The sequence below is a fragment of the Mus caroli genome, unplaced genomic scaffold (genome assembly GCF_978045245.1).
Source record: "Mus caroli unplaced genomic scaffold, Mus_caroli_1 scaffold_12, whole genome shotgun sequence".
Taxonomy (NCBI): domain Eukaryota; kingdom Metazoa; phylum Chordata; class Mammalia; order Rodentia; family Muridae; genus Mus; species Mus caroli.
The window spans coordinates 56438426-56451099 of NW_028227267.1; the positions used below are offsets into that span (position 1 = coordinate 56438426).

The following is a 12674-nucleotide window of genomic DNA, read 5'->3' on the forward strand; positions in this document are numbered from 1 at the left end:
TTACTTGTATGCAGTAAGTAGTGAGCCCATGAATGAATTTATTTTTGTCTCCAGACACACACCTACACACACACACACACACACACACACCCACACACACACACACACACACACACATGGTCTACAAATCCTCAACCCCAGCAATCACAGCATTTGGGAGTTCAGAACTGGAAAATACATCATTGTTCAAAGCACATTATTGTTGGTCCAGACTCAAAACTAGAGGTGAAAGAACAGTACATACCCAGACATGATCTTAGATAACTTATCAGTGCCCCAAATGAGAAGACACGTGCTCATCTGATTGCCTTAGGGAGAGGGTCTTAGTGAAGACTGCACTTGACTGTCAGGGACCCTAAGAGAGTAAACCAGAAGGCTGTTTCTCCTGCTGACTGCCAATCAGCTCCTAGAGCAACCTGTATGACCCCCTCAGCATGAGTCAACCTGAGTGAGTGGGTGGCAACAGAAGTGGGCTGCAACCTGCAGCTTGTTGGCCCCCACAGTGGCAATACATGCAGGATTGGACCGTGGCAGGAGCGGGTTGCTCTCTCTCTCTCTCTCTCTCTCTCTCTCTCTCTCTCTCTCTCTCTGTGTGTGTGTGTGTGTGTATGTGTATGTGTGTTGGGGGCCAGGAGCTGTCACAGAAGAATTGGGCTGCAGCCTGCAGCCTGTGTAGCTCTGCAGCAGATGTAGCCCATACTTCCCTATCCAGCTGTGGCATCCTTAGCACTCCCTATGCATCCCTAAGCACCAGCCAAAGCCCTGGGATGAGGACTTGGCTCTGAGAGAGTACCTGATTTCCCCAAGGCTCCTTGTTGCAAGGTTTTCTCCATGCATCTGCTCCCTTGCTCTGGTCTCCATTACCCCCTAGTCCCTGAGGCCTCCTTTTCTTGCAGTTTGCTCCCATTGTTTTCCAACTCTGCGTTTGCCTTCAAACTTCCCATGAGAAGAATACGTTTTTTGGCTGGTCCACCAGGTAAAATTAAGCTAACTTGCAAGCCCTGTTCCTAGTCATTAAAACAAATTTAAACCAGCAACTGCTGCAACTCCCGTGTCAGCTAAACACCAGACACCAGTAGGTGTACAAAATACAAAGCTAGGGCCAGCATCCCACCTCCCTGGCTCCCCAGCCTCCCATTTTCTACTCTCTACTTCTGTCTGGTATTCTCCCATCCTCCCCCACTCTTCCAGCCTCCTGCATCCCTGCTCTTCCTCCACACCCCCACTTCTCCCATGACCATCTTGATGAGGCTGCATGCTGACCTTACCTGGTCTGGGTAGCAGCTACATCAACCGTGTGTTCTCAAGTGGTGCCCAAGTAGAGCTTACATTAGATCCTCATCTCCCATCTTAGCTCTTCTTTCACCTCTTCTCTTGGGCGCAGCCCCTCAACATCCTTTATGTCCATTATTACATCATAGCTGGCCTAGTTTCTCTGTTCATTCACCTCATCCAGGTTTCCAACTGTGGAGGTCCAGGCAGAAATGAAGCCAAGCTAACAGCACTGCCCAGTGGAGGGACTAGGGTGCTTGGTCTCCAGGAAAGATGGTGCCTCTCCTGTAACACTAGCACCTTATATCCTAAGCACTCATGTTCTGGCTTTTTGTCTTGGTATGGTTCCCACAGACTCCTGTGTTTATTTGGCTCCCAGATGGTAGCACAGTTTTAGAAGATTGCAGAACCTTTAAGAGGTGAGTCCTTGTTGAAGGAAGTGTTCACTGGAGACAGGTCTTGAGGTTCAATCACTCAGCCCCTCTTCCTGTCCACTGTTTGTTTTCAGACTGCAGACTGGAAGTAATTACCCACTCTTCATTCCTGCTACTGTTGGGTTCTGAGCAGAAGCTGAGAAAACTCACTTCAGATCTGGAAGCTTAGAAAATGAAAGCTATATTTTCTGAGTGCTTAGAGAGGCAGCCAGTTCTGGATCTGAACCGCATCCCTAAAGAGAGATTGCACAACATTTTTAAAGGATGGGAACGCAAAGTGAGCAGGAAGCTGGGGTGAGCTTCAATGTTATCCATTTGTACTTTGATATTATGGGTTAAACAAGGGGTATCTGTTGGAGACTGGGCTGTGTCCAGGGTTTCAAGGTCCTTAATTCATTCTCCTAGACATTAGGTTCAGAGCTCAGAGTGATATAGAGACAAAAGAGTGGGATTGGCTATATGTAGTTAATTAGGGCAGAGCAGGTAATTGATTATATATACACCTTGGTTTAGATAACACCAATTTCTGTACTCTTTACTGGCTGAAAGACAATTAAAACATTTGGAGAAGTGGGATAGGGATTCATTCCTAGGCCTGGGAACATGAACTGTTTGACCCTGCCAGCAAAATGGAAACAGTGTCCTTGAGATGGCTGGACTCAGACAACTGTCTCCTTACAAGTTGTCCCTGAGATGTCTGGACTCAGATAACTCTTTACAACAGAAGCTATTTAGGTAAATCCCCAGCTCCCCAGAGCCCGAGACTTTGAATTTAGTTTCTCCCTATGATTAAATGGAGTCTGGATAGAAACTTAGAATAGGTTTCTTTTGCTTGTTTCCAACACTATAGTGCCTTTTCCAGGGTGATGGACTGAATCCTCTCAAACTACAAGAACATCCTTCCTAAGAAAAGCAACTAACATAGCCTGACCAATGGCCACCAATTTTATTGTTGTTGTTTAAAGATGTTTAAATGGTCCCATCTGGTGTGTGCCAGTGAGCCTCCAATTGGGTCCCTTGGAGTTTAAAAACTCTTTTCTATGATTTTCTTGCTGGCATGCTCAAGATATCTTGGGCTCTCCTTGTAGATCTCCTTCCACAGATCTTTCATGAGCAGTTTCTCCCAGGAGCCCCAATTCTTCCTAGTGGGAAATTATATTTAAAATCTAGCTCTATATGGAGACACAGTTCCCTATCAATGAATGTGTAGCTTTGAACTTACATAAAAATGGATAGGTTTAATTACAAAAAGCCAGACACTGGAGGAAGGACTTCTAGCAGATGAGAGCCAAGGGACCTTTCCTAATTCACATCTAGCTCTGGGCAAGTGAACTAAATGTGTAGCCTGAGGGTTTTTGTTTGTAATGAGAAAAGCAGTGTGTATCTGGATGGGCTATTGATGGAAATGAAGTGAGAGAGCTCACATATTAAAATGTCATACTAATACATGCTTACACAATGGGGTTGAAGAGCTAGGTGCTGTCTTCTCTGAAACCCAGAGGACACTTGTCCTGTAGGACACCATGAAGGTACAGAGTATGATAAACTCTCCAAGGACAATGGGTTAAAAAAAAAAAAAAAAAAAGAACAGCTGATCGTGGGCCACAAAATTCTGCAGCTGACCAAGTACCAGTGGGAGCACATGCTAGAGATGGCCACGCACCTCTGTGGACAAACCATGTCCGCAGTGGTGCTTCCACCCTGAAGGATGGATGGTCCTAGTGAGACAGCCCGTCAGCCATTTTGATGTGTGGGCTGTCATTGATGGTGATTGCACACAAACCCAGCCCAGGAGCCCCTGCTCTCCCCAGGACACTTGGATTGACAGACAACCTTCTAGAATAATGGACATGTTATTACACTGAGTAGAGAAGGAAAAGGAGGAAGCACCCCATGTCTGGTCTCCCCTTGAGATTGTGGTTTTGCTTGCTTCATCCCATGAAGCCAAAGCCAGGTCTCTGCCTTCTGCTGAGGGAGCCTACCAGTCTTTCAGAGGACGTATGGGGGCCAGGAATACTTACTTCCATGTGACGACATACATTTTGAAAAAGAAGGCTGTGAGGGACAAATGTTTTTGGTTGTGGTTCCCTAAGCTTTGGGGTTCTTTGTTACTAAGTAACATTAGCTCACTGCTACATACTGAGGTTTTACAGCAGTGAGTAAGTAAAAACTATCATTGTTAACATAAATAAAGAACACAGAACAGTCTTCAAAGACAAGGAATTTGGGGGGAAAGCGAATATTGAAGTGTTTGTTGGGCTTGGTGGTGCACACTTTTAGTCCCTGTACTCAGGAGACAGAGGCAGGCAGCTCTCTGTGAGTTTAAGGCCAGCCTGGTCTAAAGAGTGAGTTCTACAATAGCCAGGGCTCCATAGTTGATATGCTGTCTCAAACAAACAACAACAAAACCCCAAAGAATACTTATTTGTCCTATAGCCAGCGCTAAGATGATGCCCACCAAAATGGCAGCACTGGTGGCAGTATCCCAAACCGAAGGCTCATGACTGGGTAAACAGAAGCTTAAAGGTGGTGGTTTTCTGTCTTTATCAGAATAGCAGATCTCATGAGGTGCTTTCTGTTCACCAGGAACCTCCCTTAATCCACCCCAACGTTCAATTACCCTGAGGAAGAATATCTATCAGATCTAAGATCCAACACACACACACACACACACACACACACACACACACACACACACAGTGCTGACTGTCATATAAGATCCATTTGATTTTCTGTCATCTTGCTTCTCTTTATCCCCACCTCCAACCCATGCTCTTGGCAGTTTGATCCGAAATAAATCTTTCTACCGTGGAGTGGTCTAGTTCAGTGGTTTCACTGAGCCCTTGCTTACAGCCAGGAAATGAAAACAACCTAAATGTCCTTCAATAGATTAGCAGATAATGAAAATGTGGTACAATAGAATGGTGTCCAGCTGTAGAGGAAAATGAAACCATGAATTGTGCAGGTAAATGGATGGGGCCTGGAAAAGATTATATTGAGTGAGGTCATCCAGACCCAGAAAGACGAATGTCACATTTTCGTTCTCATCTGCAGTTCCTAGCTCCAAAACATGTGAGCGTACAGCATAGAGTAACCACAGAAACCAAGAAGTATAAAGGGGCCATAGGTGGGGGTGGGGAAGGGAGTGGAGACCTGTGGAAAATGGAGTAATAAGGAGAGAGCTCCAATGGGGGAGAAAAGAGAGAGAAATGCAAATGGAAAAACGAGGAAAGAGAGACAAATGACACTGAGGTTGTTTGATAAATCCTCAAGGAGTCATAGTATTTTACATTCATATAAAAGCAAGTTGGGCTACTTGGGCTGACAGTGCTCCCCACAGGAATCATAGAGTAGCAGGAACCCCAGTATCAGGCACAATAACTCTTTCAAATGGTTGGTCAGGGTAGTCACAGTGACTCCCAAGACTATATATATATATATATATATATATATATATATATATTCCTTGGTTGACTCTCAGGGATTCAGCCCCTATTGCTGAAGACAACACACACTCAGGACACAGGCTCCAGAAGATAATGAGCAAGCTGCCAAAGTCTGGAAGAATTAAACAGTCCTACCCAGCTGCAACAACTGTGAGCCACGACAATTCCCAGCATGGTACAATATACACAAAGGAGGAGTGAGTGGCAGCCACTCACATGTCGGTGGCACCCACAGATGTCTAGTTAGATGCATGGTTCATTCAACAGGAGGGAAACCATTTCCTAGTACTGTAAACCTAGCAAGATTCCCAGGGCTACTGAGGCCATGAACCTTAGAAAAGAATCTGTTACCACTGCTTTGGTAGACCAACCTAATTCCTTACTACATTGAAAGTCTTGTCCTTATTCCAATTCCAAGTGTAGTTACCAGTCCTTATCAAAGAATCCTTTCTTTATAGCAGATATAGAGCATCACAGAAACCATAAATGGACACAGTATAGAGATCAACAGATGGTGGAAAGCCCAGGCCCAACAGAGATATCTATATCACAGCTCCTGTGCCTATGGCTCAGGGAACAGGGAGGAAGGAGGGAGGCAGGAAGACTATAAGAACTAGAGGACCAGGGAATCTTCTGTGAAGCAGTGACTCCTAGAATTTGCTGCATAAACAAAACAATATCAATGTGTAACAGGCCCCCAAACCTTAGCATAACTGATACCATGATGAATATATACCATCCAGGCCTTGGAACCCAGCATACAAACAGCACCACCAGCCAAAACAAGAACCATGCCCAAACCATCAAAGTTAGCTCTGCTTCTGGATTACTGTTCTTGCTAACTGAGGTATGTCAAAGGAAGTCTGGATGGAACTCACACAGGGCAGGAAACAGGAGCTGATGCAGAAGCCATGGAGGGATATTCTTTACTGGCTTGCTCAGCTTGTTTACTTACAGAACCCAAGACTACCAGCCCAGGGATGGCACCACCCACAATGGGCAGGACCCTCCCACCCTTGATCACTAAATGAGGAAATGCCTTACAGCTGGATCTCATGGAGGCATTTCCTCAAGGGAGGCTCCTTTCTCTGTGATAACTCCAGCTTGTGTCAAGTTGACACACAAAACTGGCCAGGACACCTAGGATCCCTAACACCCAGAGCAGTTGCTTGCCCACTAATAAATACTCTCTATTGGTTTAAATCTTTGTCCAAGTGATCTTCTCTGGTGGATCCCTCACAATAGATGAGTGTGTTAATATGGAAGGGTGCAATTTTTGTGGAGTCCCACCTACAGTCAACTGATGACTACTGAGAGGCGAGGAATTAATCTTTCCCAGGAATGAGCCCCCTTACTGGTTGTCCAAGGCAACTAAAACCATATAACACAGCAGAAGTGGACTCAACAAGATATATATATATTTGTTTATGAGCAAATATATGTCTATGTAAATACATGTATTTGTAAAGACATATATTTGCTCATAAACACGCATATACATACATACATACAAACATACATACATACATACAAACATACATATATACATACATATGAAGAAAAGGAGACTACCAACTTGAGAGTGGGAGGAGTCCATGGGAAGGGTTTGAGGGAGGGTAGCTGGGGGGAGGAAAAGGAGGAAGAAAGTAATGTAATTCTATTTCAACTAAAAACAAATTTTAAACAGGAATATTTGTTCCATGGTAAAGTAAATGTTATCATCCCCCCCCCCCGTACACCCGTGTGCGCGCGCGCGCGCGCGCGCACACACACACACATGCACACACACACACACACACCCATGATTAGGAACACAAAGGAAGACAAGAGTTTTAAAGGTAAATGCAAGAGTGGATACGTTCTTCTGAAGCAATTGTTTTTGACTACAGAGACTTCTGATTGGGTCGGAAGCCCTTGTGGGCAGATGCCCTTGAGAAAGCACTTCTCCTGTAAGGCTCTGTACAAGGCTGTGATTCCAGTCAGTCCTTATCAGACACATGGGAAAAGGTGGAACCCCTTCGGAGACCTCCCAGATTTATGTATGTATGTATGTATGTATGTATGTATGTATGCATGTTAGTGTTGGACACAAGTGACTTCATTTTTACTTATTTATTTTGAGAATATTTTTTCATACAATATATTCTAATCAGTTCCCCTCCCCCAACTTCTCCCCAGTACCCCCTACCTCCCCACCTCCTCCCCCCAACTCCAAGCTTGAGACAAAAAGTTGACACAAAGGCCATTGAGCTTTTGTGTCTGCCATCTACAGCCACCATGGAGCCTGCCCTTGAGTGTGACTTATGCACCCATGGAGACTCCACTGGAGATGCTACACTTCCTTTTGGGAGCAGATGTGACTTCATTTTTATTCTAACAAATTTCACAGTATTTTTATAAAACAGCAACAAACAGCATGGGTGGCAAGCAAACCTTGGTTTTTCTCCTCACTGAGTCTTCTCACATGTATCCAAATAACATCATCCCTCCCTTTCTCCCTTCCCTCCTTTCTTCCTCCTTCTCCTCACCCTCTCTTTCCTTCCTGTTCCTTTCCTAGCTTTTGACTGCTCTTATTCTCCTCTGGGCAGGTCCTCTGAGCACTGCAGGGGACAGGGGAGGAGGAAGGAGCCTGGGATGGGAGCACTGGGATGCTGAAGTTCCTCTCTTCAAATCTCTGCTTCTCCTCCCAAATGAGGCATCCTCACCTCTTCCACCTTACTTTACAGTGTTGCTGCTTCCCACAGGATGGTTTTCCCTCCTGCTTTTGTAAGGCTGGTTACAACAGGGAGGATACTTTGGAGCCATGTTCCCCGGTGGAGTACTGGAGCCACTGGCCCAACTCTATAACTGGGCAGGCACTCATCAGAGGTCTACAACCAGAGCCTTGGGCTAGTCTTGATTCTCTAAGAGGGTGCACATTTTTATGCACATGATTTTATCTTTTTTTTTTTTTTTTTTTTTTTTTTTGGTGGTTTTTCGAGACAGGGTTTCTCTGTGTAGCCCTGGCTGTCCTGGAACTCACTTTGTAGACCAGGCTGGCCTCGAACTCAGAAATCTGCCTGCCTCTGCCTCCCGAGTGCTGGGATTAAAGGCGTGCGCCACCACGCCCGGCACATGATTTTATCTTAAGAGACTGGGTCTCATAGCTGGGTGGTGCAAGGTGGTGGCATGCCTTTAATACCGGCACAATAGAGGCAGAGGCAGGTGAGGTCAAGGTCAGTCTGGTCTGCACAATGAATTCCAGGACAGCCAGAGCTACACAGCAATATATATCTTGAAAAAAGAAAACCCAAACCCAAACCAAGAGGAGAGAGAGAGAGAGAGAGAGAGAGAGAGAGAGAGAGAGAGAGAGAGAGAGAGAGAGAAGAGAGACTGGTCGACTGGTCTACTTAGTGAATTCCAGGACAGCCAGAGCTATATAGCAATATATGTCTTGGAAAAAACAAACAAACAAACAAACACAGAGAAAGAGAGAGGAGAGAGGAGAGAGAGAGGAGACAGAGAAGGGGTTGGGGGGAGTTGAGACTGGCCATGTGATTGTGGGATCCTGCAAGCTCAGAATGAGTAGGGCAAACAGGCTGTAAGTCCTGGCCAGGGTAGAGACCAAGCTGAAGGTTGAAGGCCAACTGTGGTGAAAGAATCCTTCCATCAGGCTATTGTTCTTCCTGAAGGCCTGTCTCATCATCATGAGGTTTCAGATGTTGGTTTCACTCACATCCTGGCAATGATGTGTATATATGTGTGTGCAGATGTGTTGAGCAAACTCAGGTGTCATATGTCAGAAGCAACCCAGCTTGTTTTATGAGACAGGATCTTTGATGTAATGCTTTTAGGCCACAGTGGACTTTAGATAGTAGACAGCACAGAAGGCAAGGCATAGGAGGGGCATTCAGGACATGGTGAAGAAAGATGGCTTCTCCCATCATTCATACCTTCTGAGAAGGCAACTTAGAGGTGTAGAGATGCAGAGGCAAGGTTCTAAGGAAGGCCAGACTTGGAGCCTCCTTGCTGAGAAATAAGCTTATTTGATGTACGATCACATACCACTAATGGCACAGCTAGCCCTGAGGGTTTGTTGAACTCTAAGACCCTGAGGGACCAGATGGCTCATGGGAAGGACCTGAGGGCTTGATTCTGCCAATCACATTAGGGGGACTGTGATCTGGGGTGGGGTTGGAGACTGTGATCTGGGGCAAGGAAGGGTTCTATAATCTGGTACAGAGTTGAGGACTGTAATCTGGCAACCCTGGCTTGGTTAGCTTGATACATAATGGCAGCCATGGTGAGGCATTTACCAGAACAAGGAGGCAGCTCTCAGATTAACAGCAGTGAAGGCTGTCTGTCCTCCTGCTAGCTAGAACACTGGGAGCCAACCCTAGGCCAGAGTCTCTCTGAACTGAAGACTTTCTGAGCAGGAGACAAATCTTGGCTTACAATGGCAGTGCTGTCAGTAACTCAAATGAGCTAGCAGAGACAGCCTCCTAGACTGAGGACCCTGAGGGGTTCACTATGACCAAGATGCTCCTGTGTTGGGTCAGCAAAGACCTGTTCAGTGACATCATTTAAGGGATCCTCAATGACCCCACCAACCTGAGCACAGTGCACCAAAACCAGGGCAAGGAAGAAGTAAATGGTGTTGGAGAGGGGACTGTAGTTAGGTCATGCTCTTTCCGCTGGCTGTCCTGGAACTACCTCTGTAAACCAGGCTGACCCTGAACTCACAGAGATCCACCTGCCTCTGCGACCCCTGCCCACTGAGTGCTGGGATTAAGGGTGTGAACCACCGCACCTGGCTTTTCTGAGCACAGTTTTAATAGACTGATTTTTATGGTAGCTTTAGGTTCAAAGCAGAATTCTGCTGAAGTCACAGAGTTAGATCTCCCCCATGCACAGTTATCTCCATTGTCCACACTATTTGTATTTGTTATGGTGGTTAATGTGCACTGATCACCCAGAATTCAGAGATTATGGAAGGCCCACTTTTGGGTTTTATTTTTTAAGATTTATTTTTATTTTATGTGTATGAGTGTTTTGTTTGCATGTACGTATGTGTATCATATGCATGCATGTTGCCTGAGATGGGGGGGGGGAGAGATGATGTGGAATCCCGTGGAATTGGAGTTACAGATGGTTGTAAGCCATCATGTGGATGCTGGGAACCAAACCTGGGTCCTCTGTAAGAGGTTTGAGAGACATCTCAGTCATCTCTCATTATTATTTCATTCTTTTAATCTTTTTCCCAACAGTTTTTAGTCATTCAAACAGAGATCATGTGTGTGTATGTGTGTGTGTATGATCATATATGTATATGTATATATGTGTGTGTGTATGTATATGTGTGTATATATATATATATATATATATATGAAAGAGTTAGGTTTTTACTTTAGAGAAATATATATGTATGTGTATGTACATATATGGCATTGTGCTTTTTAATATCAAGTTCCACTTTTTGCTATGGGTACCTGGGCTATAGCTGACTTTTACATCTTACTCTTTCATCTTGTGATTCACTATAATCACTTAGTGGTTCTAGAAGTTTCTGGTCAGCTTTCTCACATTTTCTCCATTGAGGACCCTCACCTGATCTCTGACTTTGCTGTGCGAGTTTTCAGTCTCCCACAGTCATCACACATTAAATTTGTTATCTGTAGGTACTTTGTAGTTCTTTTTAAAAATCAAGTTAAAATAGTCATCCTGTATTTCTGGTTTGCTAAAACTTTTATCATGAAGTAAAATTTTAATTACTGAATGAAGGCTATACCTGGGCTCAAGCCTGTCTGTCTCTGCATGTTTGTCCACAAGGTGAATAACTTGGCTCTGTCATATCCCTCGGTCCTAATCTGTCTTGTCATGGTGAAGAAAGAGTGGAGCCCATAAATGTTGGACAAGGAGACAAAAGGAACCTTTTCCTGGATGTTTCATCATAGCTGAGAAAAATGATCAGGACCATTGCAAGCTAGAAAGCCATCAACCCGTGAACACAAGGATGTGTTCTGTAGTCATGGATTCAACCAACCACAGACCAAAAATCTTCCCAAAAAGTCTATCTTCACTGGGCAGGTACTGTCTTTCTCTCCTTCATTATTTAATAAACAATATAGTATAAAATCCATTTTAATAGTACTTCTGTTAAGTAGTTTGTCATCTAGTACTGCCTTAACAACTATTAGAAAATATATGTATGTATATATATATATTTGCAAATGCTACACAGTTTTCTTTACAACACAGGAACATCCACAGTATTTGGTATCCAGAGAAGATTCTACAACTAATTCCCCACCAGACACTGAAGCACAATTATATTTGTTGACTGCATGGGTGTTGGTACCTCTGTCAATTAGTGTAACTTGCATATGATATATACATATATTTTCACATATACATTATGTATTATAATGCATACAGTTGTAAAATAAAGGTGGGGAATCCTGCTTCAAATAAACTATGTGAATTCATATAATTGTACATTTAACAAGTAATTATTGAGGGGCTACAGTGTGCTTGCTGGACACTACAAGGCATAAAGGATAAAAATAGTTCTATCCTTCTTCTAGAAATTTTGGTCCAGTCATAAATGTAGACAACTAAGTAAGGAATAAAAATGAGACAGGATGCTTATTTATAGAGATTCCCTGTAAATGATTATATAATTCTTATATTAATTTAAGAAGATCAGCACTGACTGGCGATGTGGGCTCTCACATTGATGCCATATTCCTGCTGAGAGATTATGCAATTGTGAGATTCATGCTTGTTTTCAGAACTGATCCCGTTCTAACCTCAAATTTAAACAGGAGTAAAACAATGTTATTCAAGTGTCATGCTTAAACTGGGTTCATATAGCTCTTAAAGTAGTTGACTTCATTATAGGATGTAGGCCTCTGTGGTCTTCAGAAGATGTGGCTACATGGTAAACCAAGCCCAGCAGCAAGTTAACAACCAACACTGCTCCTGGCTCAGCCAGGGACTGACCACAGTTAAGGGCTCCCTGTTTGTTTGAACTTACACACTCTACATCTATGAAGATGCAATGGCGCTTCCCTTCTCTTCTTTACTGAGGTCTTCAGCCCTGCAGTGAACAGCTCTCCATCTGGGCAGTTGTGAAGAGGATACACAGCACAGAGCAGAGCATTGTTGCCCAGCTGATGTGCCTCCCTCTTACGGGAGCCCTGCCCAGTCCCTAGCAGAACATCTGTGGCTACAATAGTTTCATTTCACATTTGGACTCTGTCACAGGCGTCATCATGGGCATTGAATATGTTCCCAAAGGATTGTAAACAAGAGCTGTTTAATGAGACGTATTAAAATACTGATAAGAATCAAAGCTGTAGCCTTGTTTTGTTTTGTTTTTCTCATAGTTTTGGATTCTTTACACATCTTCATGAAAATCCTCTAGGTCTGTCAACCATATTGACTTCCACCTAAATGTGCAAGGGGTTCTCTGGGTAAGGGCTCTCGTGTCTGCATGGAAAAAAATGCCCTTCCTTCAGCATGTCTGCCATGGTGACCCTTG

General features: G+C 44.1%; 1 long non-coding RNA gene across 2 annotated transcripts; it reads left to right on the forward strand.

Moving 5' to 3' along the window:
• Nucleotides 1-1492: 1492 nt before the first annotated feature.
• LOC110309842 (uncharacterized) lies at nucleotides 1493-12404 on the forward strand. Of its 2 annotated transcripts, none has more exons than XR_002379751.3 (5): nucleotides 1493-1691; nucleotides 1781-2000; nucleotides 7042-7191; nucleotides 10961-11218; nucleotides 12032-12404. It is a non-coding gene; the product is annotated as an uncharacterized LOC110309842 (long non-coding RNA). The 2 variants fall into 2 exon arrangements; XR_002379752.3 differs by having other exon boundaries at nucleotides 12221-12404.
• The last annotated feature ends 270 nt before the right edge of the window (nucleotides 12405-12674 follow it).